This window comes from Tubulanus polymorphus, chromosome 7 (assembly GCF_964204645.1).
Source record: "Tubulanus polymorphus chromosome 7, tnTubPoly1.2, whole genome shotgun sequence".
Lineage (NCBI taxonomy): Eukaryota > Metazoa > Nemertea > Palaeonemertea > Tubulaniformes > Tubulanidae > Tubulanus > Tubulanus polymorphus.
The window spans coordinates 12,600,683-12,618,515 of NC_134031.1; the positions used below are offsets into that span (position 1 = coordinate 12,600,683).

Below are 17,833 nucleotides of genomic sequence, written 5' to 3' on the forward strand. Positions count from 1 at the left end.
CGCGTGGCCTTCGTAGAAAGACCACTGCCTGTGGCCTTCCAAAATTTTAATTGTCCTGTCCGATTTGGTTTCGTCCAATTGAGAGACTGCCTTTTCCAGTTAGGGCATTTTTGGATCAACTCAGGATATGACTTAACGCTTTTGGGCCCCTTAAGTTCCACATGTTTCATTTGAGCTACGGACCACAATGGTGACACCATGATGGTCAGAAACTGACCAATTGAGATATCCCCGAGTCTGAACACTTGACTTCGAATTTCTGAAATTTTTCAAGTCATGTTTGTTTTCAAACTACTGAGAAATCATCATTGCAAATTCATAAACTGACCATCACTGACCACCACTGACCAATTCAAACTTCTCGAATATGAAAACTATATACCGCGTTATGGTGTCAAACTAGAAAGGATTCGCCATAGATAGAATTCATAAATTGGTCATCACTGACCACACCACTGACCAATTCATGCTTCTCGAATATGAGAACTATATACCACGTTAGAAAGGATTGGCCAATGAAAATTCATAAATTGACCATCACTGACCACCACTGACCAATTCATGAGATATGAATATTGAGATGAATATTGAGAAAGATATACCATTATGAGAATGCCGGTTTGCTAGCGTATCTATTTAACACCCGTATTGCTCGGGTTAGTTTTACTATCAACGGGTGGCGCTGTATGTAAATTTCACATAAATCAACGACTTTCGGCTATAAGCGGTACCTAAGACCACTTTGTACTGTATCTTTTTATGTTCACTACTACCGTAATTGACTATGATGTTTTCAAGCTTGAAAACATCATAGTCAATTACGGTAGTAGTGAACATAAAAAGATACAGTACAAAGATACAGTACGGTGTACAGTTAAGGACATGATTCCATAGGACCCATACCAGAGACATTTTGTTCAGACAAGGTCTATTAGTTAAACACTAATCTTCATTTTCAGCAATAAACGATCTGGTGAATTAATTAGTGATTCGGTCTTTCGGTGGTTCGAGATAAAATGCCCGCAAAATAAGAACCTAACGAACCAGGGCTCACCACAAATTGCCCAACAGATAAATTTTCGAAACGACACAATCCAATCATGTTTGGTATCAAATGTGGCGTGGACTATGGTCTTTTAACTGACCAATGCATGACCAGTACTGACCATATAGTAAATTATTGGTTTGCAAACAATTAAGTTGTTTGGTGTCAAATAACTAGATATGATGTGGGCATTAATCTAAAAATTGTGTAACTGACCAATGCTTGACCAGTACAGACCAGTTACCAGTGCTAACCAGAACCCCCATAAGTAATTTATATGTTAAGTGAATCCTTCGTTGGTACTACTAGCTCTTACATTTAAATTTGTCGCTTGAAAAAGTCTTGTCCGATTTTTGTTTTAGGTAGCGATCTAACTTTGAAATTCCGCCAAAATGCATAAGATTTTTACGTAGGGTTTTGAACGTACAACGTTTCTATTTCTAATTGTAACGTGCGCATTTGAGCCTGTCACGTGCACATTTCACTCGCGTGAACGTGCGTATCGGTACCAACATGCGAGACTTGTCAAACTTTTACGATCAAGACTTTTAAACTGAACAAAGAAGATATCATATCATATTATATATACATGAATAGATGGAATGATAATGTAGTAGTTTTAAATGTTTCGTAGCTGCTGTCCACTGACCACAGATCAAAGCTAATTGCCTGATATGAAATATATTTTTGTTATAGAGATGTAGTAGATCAGTAAGAATTCAAACTTAAAGTTAATTTTGAGTGATCACAACGCTAACCAATAGAGAAAGCTGTAAGGCCTAAGAAAAGATCCATTAAGTATAACATATCTTTCAATATAATGAAGAAGTATTCAACTGGCCATCACAACAATAGTTTGAATTATCTTATTGAAAAATACCGGAGTGTTAATGGGAAAACCTTGAATTCGAAACAATCCCACACTCAATCGTTTACTTTGAAAACACAATTTGCATTTTGTGGACATGTATTTTTTTCTGCATCAAAAGCATGAAGTATATTATATTTGCTTGTAAAAATTTGAAGGGGAAGATTTTTGGCCTCGTTAACCTGTGAACACGTCCTTCATATATTTTCTAAGACCGACCCTTGAAATAATGCTGAGAGTTTCGAGGATAATTTTGGTAGGATGTAAACTTAGGCTGCTTCGTATCCGTGGAGGGTTGCTAATTATTGATTCTATACACAATAATCATAAGTACCATGAGATTCGATAGAATATCGTTTTTCAATCATACGTACACGAATTATCGCGATATAAAGATAAATAATATGTTCATATACTTTTTACGTCTTATACTGTATATTTCTTTAGTAGTATATATAAAGAGTGGATCAGCTGGCCATCTGAGACCATTCCACGATCTAAGTTCAGTTGCCAAAAGTTAGTAAGTTTACCAGTGGATAGTTAACATTTATAATGACAATTAAATTTTCATTGCTAAAATAACTTTGTACTTGTTGACCCAAAAGCAGAGAATTGAAAATACGATAATACGATACGTAAACTCAGTGTACAAATTCAAAAAGATTATCTCTAGTGAGAGATCGAACGTTTTGTCGTAATTTTCTAATGATAAAACATGGTTTGAAATTTGAAATGTGTACATAGTTGATCTCTTTCAGTGTATTTAGTCATGTATCATATTGGATGATGGTTAATTTAAACTCTCTTTTGAGAAACTGGTCCCAGAGCTGTATCCTTTACTCCTGTAATAGAGGATGCAATCTATTTGCGACAAACAGCTAGTGCAAATAGCTAGAAAAGGTAACAATAGTGCATTAGCAAACTTAGAGCAAGCGTACATTGGTTGTTTAGGTTTTTCGAAGGGGAGAATTTGTGGGAAAATTAATCATTACTGAGATATATCCGTGGCGAGCTTTTCCAGGGATTTAAAAAGTTGAGCTGTCCACAAGGAATTTTGTGTAGTCCAATATCCGTGATTACCTCTGGCGTGGAGAGATACAATCTAAAACCAACCCTAGAGTCAAATATTTTACCACAATTTTTTATGATCAATGAAAAGATTGAGTAATAGACATTCAAACAGTATTATCTAAATTCCACTCCATTTTAAACTCATTCATCTTTACACAAACTCCAACTTGTTGAACAGTCCACATTAAAATTAGGGACCACTATTCTTGCTCATCTACACTGGCTACCAATCTAACAAAGGATTAAATTTGAGTTTTGATGTTATAACAATACCAGACTGAATTATGGATTCGGTTTCTACTTTTTAATTGAACATTTATATCACATATTGGGCATCATTTTTACCAGTATGTATATATCGAATAACCTATCCATATATCATGTTCAATTTTATATAATCTGACTTTTGAGATGTCATTCAATCAATGCATTCACATGCGGTCGTCGCTTTCAATAGCCGCCACGGACTGGCTCCTTATTATTTCTTTGGCAAAACCATTGGCGGACGATCCCACACGTTTCTTGCTCCAGCCGTAGAATGCTCAATATTCGTCATGAACCCCGATTTGAATTTAAATTCAAAACACTCCTAAAACACACCTGTTAACTAGATTACTCTAAAACACCTTTATGTGCAAGAATCAGTGAAATTGGCGCTTTATCAGTTGTATTCATCATTCGTACCCACGAATCTCGTATCGTATCCTATGAATGTGGAGACCCATCCTCGTAAAGAGAATGAATATATAGGCTCCGATGCGTTTATATCATTTGATATGAGGCTTCGTGTCATCTTCAATTGAAATCACGTTGTTTTTTTAAAGGGTGGGCGAGAATATATTCTTATGTTTTTGTTTCTCTGAATGTTGCTATTTAAGAGTTCAATAATTTCAGTCTACCAAACAAAGGATTTTCCGTATGTTTCGTGACATGTTTTTCCATAACCCTAGGAGAGCATTTTAGGTATTTTTTTGCGGATGACCGAAAGCTGCTGTCCCTTTCTAGTAATTTGATGATATCCGTCGAAATCTAAATTCTAAAAAGGAATCAGGCATATCTTCTTGTTTGACTAAATATGAACTCAACAACAAGTGACACTCCCTTCAAAGGCGCCGAAGTAAAATCATGTGTCGAATGGAGATGATATTGTGTCAGAATTTCTTCAAAATCGGAGAAAATTGAATATTTTGAAAATAATCATTTTACATGTATGTTTAAATCCGTTATCGATGGAGCAATTTTCATGAAAAAATATCTATGGAATCAGCGAAATATAGTTAAGAAGAATACTATGTTTAAAAAGTTATCAAAGACATTTGAAAAAAGTTTTCTGAATTCGTCAACTGTTAAACTAGTAACAACCAGATGTGTTCCCATTAAACCACCGACCGCGAGCCGAGTCGATGTGAGATGTGCCCTACACTGAAAATCTCAAGTGCTATACAACCGGTTTTTTAGGTGCCTCTGAATGTCGGCCGTTAACTGAACAATTGCCATTTGGAAAGGGCCTACGTAGTTAGAGAAAATTCAAGATGTGTATATCGTGTGATACAGGCTCCATATTTCATGTGCGTTTGGAATTTAACCTTGTTTATAACGAAACACGCATGTATTTATGCTATTTTAGATTTAAAATGAGCGCACGAAAGTGTTTCATGAGACCCGCAAATAACGTCAAGTTATTCATGCATTTTTGATTTATATGAATAAATTTCGCTTCGAAATCTTTAAATTTCTCAGGTGGATTATTCAATAAACTCACAACAGTCCATAATGGATTAGATTGACGCCAATCGTTCTTTTAAAGATCTTTCTTTCTCGAAGAAAGATTTTCTTAAAAACTTTGATTATGGCGAATATTTTATGTGTCCGATAGTTAAACCTTCGGGTATTATACTAGAACACAAATTTTTAAAGATGTTCATAACATACCAGGGGCGGATCCAGTAGACAGTATTGGAAGGAAATTTAAGGGCACTTTTCTGATCTTAGGGCACACCCAGTATCCAGGTCAATGCGAGCGCCGAAGGCGCGAATTCCTTAGAGGGGGGTCTGAAATATTTTGAAAATATGGTACCATTTAAAGGATTTTAGAGGGCTTCTAGAGGCTAGCAGAGCAATCCAGAATAAACGAATTCGAGACAAGATTTCAAGACATGCGGATAAAAAATGAAGCTGGCGAACCCATGAATGGTTGTCGCCAACTTCGCCTAGTGCCCCTATAATCTTTAAAAGTGCCCCTTAACAATTATACAGAATACGGCTAAGTGCCCCTTCATTGTTAACAATCGGCAAAAATTGCCTCGTCTTCACATTTATCCTTATGTCGTGTGCCATCTTCCAAACCAAAAGTGCCCCTAAAATTTTAAAAATTAGGCAAAAAAATGCCCTTTTCTTCAACATTTTCCGCGTATAGTGCCCTCTTCTAAAGTACGAGTGCCCCTTTAGCCCTCCCTGAAAAGGCAAGGAAGGACAAGGTGCCCTCATCTAAAGCATGAGTGCCCCTTGCAAAAGGAAAGTGCCCTTTTTAATTTATCATGATTAAAGGCTTTACAAATATGATTATCTCTCCTCACTTTCTTGGTAGCAGTATATACCGATTAATTTTATAATTATGCCCGGATTACGGACACGAAATTAGCGGTTGCTGAAATAATGCCGTCAAAAATATTGCCGGTGAAATTTCGAAGGGCACTTAAAAATTCTAGACCGTATTGGGCAATACGGCTAATACGGTCTGGATCCGTCCCTGCATACTGAAGGATATCACAGTTTATACCCGAAGATATGCGTTTTCCGATTCGGTGTTTTTCATTAGGCGTTTTTCGAGTACCGGTAAAAACGGTACTTGATATAATAAGTGAACTTCATCATTGATATTTTCACTAATCTACTTGAATTCCAAAAAAGAACTGACAATGAAAAAGGGTTAGAGCTGTGACTGATATCACTCCAAATTTCAAATTCCTATGAACACTTTTCATATAAAGAAAACTATAAACGAAACAGTTTTTAGAGGCGAAGAATCCACGTTACCATCGAATTTTAAAAACTTGAAGGAATGGTTAATGCCTCGGTGACCACTGGTCTAGTACGCGGTTTTCTAAAATGAAAGTGGCCAAGTCTAAAGAACAACTATTGTATCACATGATTTCAAATATTAGGAACCCAATGCGTTTAATGATTTAATTAATTGGTATCGCGCAGATTGGTTGAAAGACGGGATTGAGTCACCTTGTGATTTAATTGTTTTTCATGCATCGATTAATTAATCTTATTATAACTTATTCGCGACAATTCATTAATTTGGTTTTGTCACCCGCGACAAATCAATATTTTGGTTTTGTCGCCCACGAACAATTCAATATTTTGGTTTTATCGCCAGCGACAATTCATTATTTTGATTTTGTCGCACGCGACAATTCATTATTTTGGTTTTATCACCCGCGACAATTTTTTTTTGTCGCGGTTTTATCGCCAGCGACAATTTATTATTTTGGTTTTATCGTCCGCGACAATTCATTATTTTGGTTTTATCGTCCGCGACAATTCATTATTTTGGTTTTGTCGCCCGCGTCAATTCAATATTTTGGTTTTGTCCCACGCGACAATTCAATATTTTGGTTTTATCCCCTGCGACAACTCAATATTTTGGTTTTATCGCCAGCGACAATTCATTATTTTGGTTTTATCGCCCGCGACAATTGATTATTTTGGTTTTATCGCCCGCGACAATTCATTAGTTTGGTTTTGTCGCCCCCAACAATTCAATGTTTTGGTTCTATCGACAGCGACAATTGATTAATTTGGTTTTATCGCCCGCGACAATTAATTTTTTTGGTTTTGTCGCCCACTTTATTAGCTTTTGAATAATTAGGCCAATTAATTACGTAATAAAGACTTATGCTTTCGCCTATTTGAAGTCGATTAATCTGATATAGTACGGAAGCGATAAAGGGCCTCGAGTTGTCGCGTTCAAACTCGACAAGTCGCCATATTTATGTCGATATATCGCGTCAAGTCCACATGAATATGTCTACATATCGTGACGTTTTCACGACAAATTTCGCTTTTTGCTCATTTTCCACGGGACAAGCCAGCATTTGAAGACATGTCTAAATGTAAGATGAGGACGCCAGTAATATGACGACTGAGTTTCAAGTCGTCATGAATATGTCGACTTGTCGCGAGGAAAATGGTTGCGAAAACGGAATATGTCGTCAAAACGTCACGATATATCGACATATTCATGTCGACTTGATGCGATATATCACGGTATGTCGACATAAATATAGCGACTTGGTCGAGTTGGAACGCGACATCTCGATATAGTGTCGAATATTAAGGTCATTTTGGCAGATTCTTTTTTTTTTAAAGTGATATTAAAGCGATCATTCAAGTGATCCTACTTAATGAAAGATCTACGGAAGCGATAAAGGGCCTCGAGTTGTCGCGTTCCAACTCGACAAGTCGCCATATTTATGTCGATATATCGCATCAAGTCGACATAAATATGTCGACATATCGTGACGTTTTGACGACTTGAAACTCAGTCGTACGGAAGCGATAAAGGGCCTCGACATATTCATGACGACTTGAAACTCAGTCGTCATATCATTGGTGTCCTCATCTTACATTTAGAAATGTCTTCAAATGACGGCTTGTCCCGTGGAAAATGGGCAAAAAAGCAAAATTTGTCGTGAAAACGTCACGATATGTCGACATATTTATGTCGACTTGATGCGATATATTGACATAAATGTGGTGACTTGTCGAGTTTGAACGCGACAACTCGAGGCTCTTTATCGCTTCCGTAGAGTCGTCATATCACTGGCGTCCTCATCTTTCAGCAACGCCAGTCACATGGAGTCATACGTGTACTACTTTCTGCGACGCGACACAACTGTCACAACCAACCGACTCGCTCTTGCGACTGGCAGAAACTAGTCGCACACAATCGTATTGCAACCGACTTGCACCGAAACTTGCGATGCAACGCGAGGATCGTATCGTGTCACAAGACCAACCTACGTCCGGCTTTAAGTTACTGCGGAGCACCAGAAATATCTTTTTTTTCGTTCAAAAGACCTTTCGCTTGAAAATTCTTTCGTCGGAACAAAATTTATTTCGTTCGAACCAATAATAATCTATACGATTGAACCAATTTGAAAAAATCGTTAGAACAAAGTTGAACAAACTTTTTTTTGTCCAAACGAAAGGTATTTCGTTCGAACAATCGTTTAATTGAACAGAATCGTTTTAATTTGAACAGAATTTTCTTGTCAGAACATTAAGTTTTTCGTTCGAACAAGTATATTGAAAAAAGTTTTTTCTCCGAACCGAAAGTATTAAGTATTTCGTTCAATCGAACAGAATTGTTTTCATTCAAACATTCGTTCGAAAAAATTATTTTCGCTCAACCAAATTTTTTTGCCGGGACTAAAAATTTTTCATTTCAACAATAACATAGCTTTTTATTCGAACACATTTTTTGTCAGAATGAAGAAAAGTTTTGGTTCAAGCAAAAAGCGTATTGTTCGATCAAACAGAATTATTTTCATTCGAACAAGACTTTCTTGTTGGAACATTAAGTTTTTTGGTCGAACAGCGTGTTAAGGTCGATTTGGAAATTTACTCGGTCTGGTATATGTTGGATTACTGTGTATGTCATTTGTCAGGACATTAAACAGAAGACAACTTAGGATACTACCTTGCGTGACTCTACTAGTTTGACCGACTTATTCCAAGATGAGGCGTTCCGTTGATTTCGGCTACAAGTTTTCGTTCAGAGATAACTGCTGAGCCATTTGGGCGACTTATCATTGACACTGTTTCCTAATAGCCTGTTTAGTAATGGCTGATGTTGTGCCTTATCAAATGCTTCGTCGAAATCCACCGTTGAACAGGATTCTAAGACTGTGCAGAAAACCCGTTATCGCTGCTTTGCAGCTATATTTTGTTTTTGTCCTCCACGACAATTCATTATTTTGGTTTTATCGCCCGCGACAATTCAATATTTTGGTTTTAACGCCCGCGACAATTCAATATTATGGTTTTATCGCCCGCGACAATTCATTATTTTGGTTTTATCGCCCGTGACAATTCATTATCTTTGTTTTGTCGCCCGTGACAATTCAATATTTTGGTTTTGTCACCTGCGACAATTCATAATTTTGGTTTTGTCGCCCGTGGTTTTGTCGGAACATTAAGTTTTTTGGTCGAACAGTGTGTTAAGGTTGTTTTGGAAATTTACTCGGTCTGGTATATTTTGGATTACTGTGTATGTCATTTGTCAGGACATTAAACAGAAGACGACTTAGGATACCTTGCGTGACTCCACTAGTTAGACCGTCTCATTCCAAGATGAGGCGTTCCGTTGATTTCGGTTACAAGTTTCCGTTCAGAAATAACTGCTGAGCCATTTGGGCGACCTATCATTGATACTGTTTCCTAATAGCCTGTTCAGTGATGGCTGATGTTGAGCCTTATCAAATGCTTTGTTGAAATCCACCGTTGAACAGGATTCTAAGACTGTGCAGAAAACCGTTATCGCTGCTTTGCAGCTATATTTAGGGTTTCTGCTGCTTTCGCAGAAACCCTCTTGTAATTCTGTTGATTATTATTATTATTATTATTATTATTATTATTATTATTAATTTTCCCCTTTCCAGCCAAAAATTTTTCATAAAATGTAACTCCTCTCAGATTCGACTACTAGCAGCTTATAAACCTAATTTTCAATTATGAAAGAAATATAACTCAGCGCCTGACCATTTCCAATTTGCGTATTATAATTGATTATGAATTAATCCCGCGTAATTATTTGGTCTAAACAGGAAATAAGAATGTCGCAAGAATCATCATCCATTGATAAATGTACATCGTGAAAAGCCTGCAAATTACCCGACGACCTTGAGCTTCAAAATAAATCACGGATTCGGATTTATAAATCGGGGTTCGACCTACGACATCCATTCAATGTTTTCAGATTTCGTGCGCATGCGTCAATTTAGCTCGGACGCCATTTTCTTTATTTACAACGTGCGACGCCACTCTACGTTACTTGCATTTTTACGACTTTGTTGTGTGTTTCTGTGACCAATCTTCAGAGAGGTATGTATATATAACGGTTAGGCCTAATATGATGTATTTTTCCACGTAATCTGACGACTGGTATTAAAAGCCGACCGGAATTCGTCTTGATCCGCGCGTTGTGGTAGCAGTCGGGTCTGGTTGGTGTGAGATCGATATCGAATCCCGCATGACTTACACATAGAAGTAGCTTTTAAAAGGCCAAATTTGGGCTAATGTCTATTTATTAATTGATGAGACCTGTTTTTCTGGGATATTTTGCTTACTTTTTGGGGTACATACCTCATTTATGTCTTAACAGAATGCCAAAAATCGCGGACAACAACTGAATATCCGATATATTTCCAGTTCTGTACCAATTAGATGGATTGGCAAAAAGACTCCTTAAGTCCAATTGAATGAGAGAGAAAATCCTCCATTTTGTCAAATTTCTTGGATTTGAACATTGTTACCATGCCTACGCCACCCTGATTTAGTTGTTGAGACCCCACAAGAAAAATAACTTCATTTCGTAGGCATGGTGACAATGTAAAAATTCAAGAAATTTCACAAAATGGAGGATTTTCTCTCGCATTCAATTGGACTTAAGGAGTCTTTTAACCAACTCATCTAATGGGGTACCCGCGAAACCAGCTATACCACCAGATGGCGCGACAAGCAGTAGGTCGTTCGTTGTCAAAATTAGTTCATTTTCAATGACATTTGAACTGGATTTTTGAACTCCTCAATCCATATACTATCACAGCACCTACCAATATACAATACTTTCATTCTTCTAATCGGATATCGGTAAAGTTTCCAAAAATGATTCATTCATTTAAGAGAAAAGTTCATTTAGGTTTAATTGAAATGTAGACGAAATCGAACGTGGACGACCAACTATCTACTAGCGACACCTGGCGGATCCTCGCCTGCCATACGTGGAATCCTCGATTGCCACAGTAGCACTGCGGGTACCCCATTGGTACAGAACTGGAAATATATCGGATATTCAGTTGTTGTCCGCGATTTTTGGCATTCTGTTAAGACATAAATGAGGTATGTATCCCAAAAAGTAAGCAAAATATCCCAGAAAAACAGGTCTCATCCATTAATAAATAGACATTAGGTGTTAAGGTTGACCCAATGCGTATGATTTAATAATAGTGTTTGTGGTATGGGTAGAAAATATTTAGGCCTATATAGACAGCAGCTTAAATATTGAATAATGGGATTTGAACTGCATTAGTGTGTGTGTGTCTGTGTGCGAGAGCAGGGAGCACTCCATCTCCCTGACCCTGTGACTTATGATTAAGCCACCCGATTCTGCTGAATGCGAACAAGTCATCAGGTTTTCGTGAATGTGAATAAATACTATAAGAAGGGACTGCCAATTTTAATGAACACAGAAATATCTTAATTGAAATCGTATGTCAGCTAATTTCAAATTGAAGGCCTATTATACATAAATTACAGTACACTCCGCCCACTCATGTCAGACCATTTGGGAGTGTAAAAATGTATCCTGCTTTCTGGATCTGATTCAAGCTTAAGTCTACTGTTTGTATATTCAATCTACCTAGGCCCATAGGCCTAATTGTGCCTGCCTAATTATTGGGGAAATCGACAATGTCAGGTTCTTGAATTTCTCGACTGATGGCGCTAGTTAGAACTGGATATTGGTACCTAAATCTGCCATGTTCTAGTTTATTTGCAATAAAAATCTGGCCTCTCAATTTTTTAGTAGGCAGTAGTTATTTTACTGGATCTGGTCACTGACTTCTGAACGCTATTTTACCAAATATTGTCTCTAAATTGGCTGATTTACTACGCACATGCGCAAAGAGGTGCGCGGCTTAGATAATTGGAAGGAAGTGTGGAGAACAGAGTTTACCCGGACCAGTGAATTACTAGCCTAGCGTCTTCCTATTAGATCACAGAGCTCATTGAAAACCATCCGAATGTTTTAGCTACATTTAGCCTCACCTAACCCTAACCCTATCCCTACTTGTGAAATCGAACCCTGTGGACCCTCTTCTCACCCTCTTGACACTAACCCTATCCAAACCCTTACCCTAAACCCAATAAAATGATTTAATTGTTACATAATAAATGGATTTGGCAAAATAGCGTTCAGAAGTCGGTGACCGGATCCAGGTTAAATATGCACTTCCTTTTTAGTAAGTGTATTTTACGTACATACATCATCACGTTTAATCCTTTAAGTATGATATCCTGGAAATCTGTTAGATTGGACAAAACGTTACTTCAACTGTCAAAAATTTTCCAAAAATCACAAATTTAGTGAAAAAAAATGCTCATTAAAAACTTGAAGCGAGAGATCTTTATTGCAAATCAACAAAACAAGGTGGATTTAGGTTCCAATTTCCGGTTCTGACTAGTGCCATCATACGAGTAATTCCAAGACTTGAATTTGTTGATATTTGTATTGGCATCATTCCTTTTCTAAAACGGAACCTGACGACCAATTATTCAATTTCCTATTTATTTATTTTTTTAAACAAGACTCATCATGCAGGTATTCCCCGCAACAACAGGTTTCAGAGGGAAAACCACCCTTTTATTTTTGTTTCAACCCATCTTAAAATGAGCCACCAGTAATAGGGGTAATGGGCTTTCATACCAAAGGTCGAAAGGTCGAGCCCGAGAAATTTTCCAAAATGTTAAAATAACAACAATTTCTACTTGAATTAGTCGCGTACACTCCTAATTCAAGTAGAAATTATTATTATTTTAACATTTGGAAAATTTATCAACCTCAACCTTTCGACCTTTGATATGAAAGCCCATTACCCCTATTACTCTTAAAATATTCATATATATATGAATAACATTTAAATCATTGAACTTCTAAAATCAATTTTAATAAAAAATATAGTATTAAAATGGAAGCAAATAAGTACTACTGCCCAACATGTAATATCGATATAGATAAGTCTCAAAAAGCAAGACACAATAAAACTAGAACACATTTGTTTTTAGTCCAGTTGGTTAAAGCAAAGACATTTATCGAATTAAGGAACTCAACATATAGTGAAAAATATGTTGAATCGTTATAAACGCCTGATAATACTCAGCTATATAGTTGGTTGTATTAGCTCTAGTAAACATATGTTACCAGCTTATATTTCAATTGTAAAGAGTTAATTAATTTCATTGATCTAAATGCCTTTATTATTGATTTTTTTTTCAACTTCAACGCGTTGTGTATACGGCGAACGTAGCAAATCACAAATCTCATAATTTACAAGTCTCAACACGTTTGTTCTAGATGTTTATACTAGAACATGATTCTATTTTAACCTATATACATTCAATGTATAGAGCTATGGAATAAATCTATAAATTCACAGCCGTTACAGTTGTTACTATGACGACGAGATATTATGAATCATTATTACAAATGTGTAGAGAGAGAACACTCTAGAACCGGAACTAGATGACGTGTCATAATCAACAACGTGTCATTCTAGAAATCGCCCCGGAAATGGATATACGCTGTAATATTGTGCTCAGGATATTCTATCTTTCGAAACGAAATTAGGAGTTTATAGTTTACAATTCTAAATCTAAATGTAAGTACTGTTTTTTGTAGTTATTGGGGTTATTAAATATGAAACCTTTAGATATATTTAAGTGTATTTAGTATATCTTTTAGATAGCTAGAGTTACCGCAATTATCTTTTAGATTAATAAAAAGTCATATACATCAAGAAGTGATAGAGAAACTCAAGATACTCTTTCTGACTGAGGAATCAACAGCAATGGATATCGAATCAATAGAATCACCAAAAGATCGAAGAAGAAATATAAGAATTTCAAAAACATTGAGACTCCAATGATTAAGTTTAACATTTGTTGATGTAGTTAAATATTTACCAGCAATTGAAAAAATGTTTGTAATTATAAATTATATTTATAGAAATCAAATGATGTATTAGAAGAAATGACTGAACAACTTGTATAATGTATTGTGTAAATCTGATTGATGAATTTTTATGTTCGGTCGTTTCTATTCAGAATGAATATATAATTATGATTAGGGCATGCGCATTAAGCAAAAGCGCTCCTATAAGAGCGGTTTTGCCTAATGCGAACACGTTTAGATATTTTATGTCGGTCGTTTCTATTTACATAATTATATATTCATTATGTAAATATAATTATGATTAGCGCATGCGCATTGATCAAAAGCGCTCCTATAAGAGCGGTTTTGCTTAGTGCACATGCGTTTGAATTTTCTATGTTCAGTTGTTTCTATTTCACAGAATGAATATATAATTATGATTAACGCATGCGCATTAAGCAAAAGTGCTCCTATAAGAGCGGTTTTACCCAGTGGTATTATTTAGATATCAAGGAATCGAAACAACTTATCAAAAGCAGCGAGGAATGAAAAAGGATGATGTTGGTCGAAGAAATGGAAGAGGATTATAAATTATTAACCAATTTAGTAAAAAAATACGTATAATAAATGGAACCAGAACAACCACAAATTATCAATATTACAAATAACACTGGTGTTATAAACATATATTACAAGAAGTGTTCTAAATGTGAATTAGATAAATCATTAACAGAATTTAGTAAGCGTAAGATTAGCAAAGATGGTTTTCAATATTACTGTAAAACTTGCATTAAACTATATACCAAACAATATCGAGAAGATAATAGAGAATCTTATAATGATTATATGACAGAATATATGAGAGAAAGATATCAAACAGATCTTAATTTTAGATTGAAACAATGTTTACGGTCTAGATTAACACAATTATTTAACAAAGAAACATATTCAGAAACACTATCTAATCTATTGGGTTGTTCAGATGAATTTCTCAAATCATGGATAATATATCAATTCGACGATAAAATGAATATAGATAATTATGGTGAATACTTTCATATTGATCATGTGTTGCCGATTTCTAAATTTGACATGAATGATGAATACAATAAAAAACTTATTTGGAGTTGGAAACATTTAAGGCCTTTAGAAAAGAAGGAAAACATAATTAAATCTAATAAACTAGATATGAAATTATATTTAGATCAACTGGATAAAGCAAAGACATTTGTTGAATTATGGAATAGTATTTCACAGAATCAACCGCATTCTGAGGTTTTGATTAGTGGTTAGAAAGCTGGTAATTCTATTTGAGCTTTGTATGTATATAATACATTGCTTTTGCTTACTACTAAAACATATGTTGCCAAATATATCTTGTTTTCAATTCTAAAGAATTAATTAACTTCATCACAAAGAACATCTGTGCAGAAATAATTAGTTTGGTCGAACGTGCGCCACGTTGGTAGTTAGAAATCAACATTCACATACATAGATTAATAAAATATGAAAAATTCAAAATATTAGGATTAGCATTTAGTGAAGTAGTAAGACATTTACCAGAAATTGAAGAAATGATTGGAAACAATCCAGTAATTAAAGAATTCTGGACAAAATTATAAATTATAATACTGAAGGTCTTAGATCTCGATTGTATATATCTGTTTTAATATTGTATTGTTTACTGTTAACTGTGTATTGCGCAATAACCGGTCCGATTGGACCGCATTTCTATTGTTCTCCATTGTTCTATTATCGATCGCTAAAATGTGTATAATAAATATATCTGTTTATGAAATAATATTTCCACCAGTCGTTTCTTTGAATTTATTTTCAGTTGAGGATTTATTATCGAGGATCCGAAATGACTTATCTGGACAGTTATAGTTACTGCTCCTAATAGATAGACAATAGTAGTGAGATATTAAATCCTAATTTAAATAAAATATAATAAAAAAACAATAACTTCAACTAGCTAGTGAATTCTATTATATTTTTAATATTTTCGTTTGGTAATTCTAATTGACATTAGATTGAATAGATTTTGAATAGATTTGAATAGAAATTCTTTAACTTTAACTAACCTAGTCAATTTAGTATTAACCTAAAGAGATACTAGTATCATTTGAAGAATACTTATAATATTTTTTTTTGCTTTTTTCCTCTAATATAAATGTCAAAGAAATCGAGTAAGAATAGTATTGATATTGAAAAGACATTAGATGATTTGGGTATTAGTGATAATAAAGATACAGTTGTTTCTAATTCTATTCAAGTTAATAACAATATAGATTATGAATACTATTTATATTGTAAGCATCATCTTGAATTATTAATTGCTGGAGGGAAATCTAAGGACTTCTTAGGAAAAATAATAACTTTTCAAGAACTAGACTCTATGAAACCAGATAAAGTAATAAAATATTTTAAGATTTATGAAGAGGCAAGATTATCTAAAATAAATGATTCTATTTCAGATGGTATTGTCAAATGTTATTCAAAATTATGTAACCAGTTAATACCAATTGATGATGAAAATAAATTATATAATGATTTGAAAAATGACTATTTAGTTATGACTGAATTACAAAAATGGGTTGGTTATGCTTCATTTCAATTAGGATCGGTTATGACATTGATTTCTACTGGTGTCATAACATTTTCGAACATCAAACCTATGGAATATAAATCAGGTAAGAACGAAACAGATGTACTACAACAAAACATCGAAACAGAAAATGAATCAGAACAAAAATTAACTAAAATAAATGAGTGATGGAGTTAAGAAAAAGGCTAGATCCGATAAACAAATTAAATGGGCAAGAGAATTAGGTAAAAGATCTTCAGAATTAAAAAAAGCTAAGAAAAAGAAATTAACTGACATAAATGAATCACAGACTTTATCTGATGGTGTCGTACAGCACCCACACGGTGGTATTGATTCAAATAATAATCCATCTAATTCTTCTAATGCTGGAAGTAATTATAAATTATATATTACAATTGGATTAGTAACAGTTATTATATTATCCGGTGTAATATATAAATCAAAATTCAAATCTGATGATAAAGATGATTCCAATGATGATCGGAAACTTAGTTATCCGTGTACAGACAATAAACCTATCATACCAGAAAATAAATCAAATGAAACTAAATCTAAATTATTATTAATGGATTAAAATAAGATGAAAAAAGAACAATATTTAAGAGCGTTATATTATAACCCAGAAAGTGAAGTATCATATTCTAAGGTTTCAGAATTATGGGATAAAATTAAATCTGATAATAGCAATATAAAATATAGTGAATTAAAATCATGGTTACAAAATCAACCCACATATCAAATTCATAAAAAGATGGATAAAAAATATTTAACAAGAAAAGTAATGGTTTCATATATTGACCAACAATGGCAAGCAGATTTAATTGACATGAAAAACTTAGAAGAATATAACAAAGGATATTTTTGGATACTAAATGTTATAGATATATTCAGTAGATACGCATGGAGTATCCCGATTAAAAATAAAACTGGTATAGAAGTAACAAATGCTTTTAAATCTATATTTAAAGAAGCTATTCCAGATAAGATACAATTTGATGAAGGTAAGGAATTTTATAACAAACATTTTAAAAAACTATTATCTGATAACGATGTAGAATATTTTTCAACACATTCAGATAAAAAAGCATCCGTTATAGAAAGATTTAATAAAACATTGAAAACTAGAATGTGGAAATATTTCACCGCTAATGAAACATATAAATATATCGATGTATTAGATGATTTAGCTAAAGGTTATAATAATTCTAAACATAGTTCTATAAATATGAAACCTATACAAGCTAGAAAAGAAGAAAATTCAGAAATAGTTTGGAATAATTTATATGGTGCGTTTGTTACACA

The 17,833-nt window shown here is 34.4% G+C and overlaps 1 long non-coding RNA gene across 1 annotated transcript; it reads left to right on the plus strand.

The window, feature by feature from the left end:
- The first annotated feature begins 11,424 nt into the window (after nucleotides 1-11,424).
- Nucleotides 11,425-15,681, plus strand: LOC141909350 (uncharacterized). Its single transcript, XR_012619700.1, has 3 exons — nucleotides 11,425-11,483; nucleotides 13,550-13,651; nucleotides 13,765-15,681. It is a non-coding gene; the product is annotated as an uncharacterized LOC141909350 (long non-coding RNA).
- The last annotated feature ends 2,152 nt before the right edge of the window (nucleotides 15,682-17,833 follow it).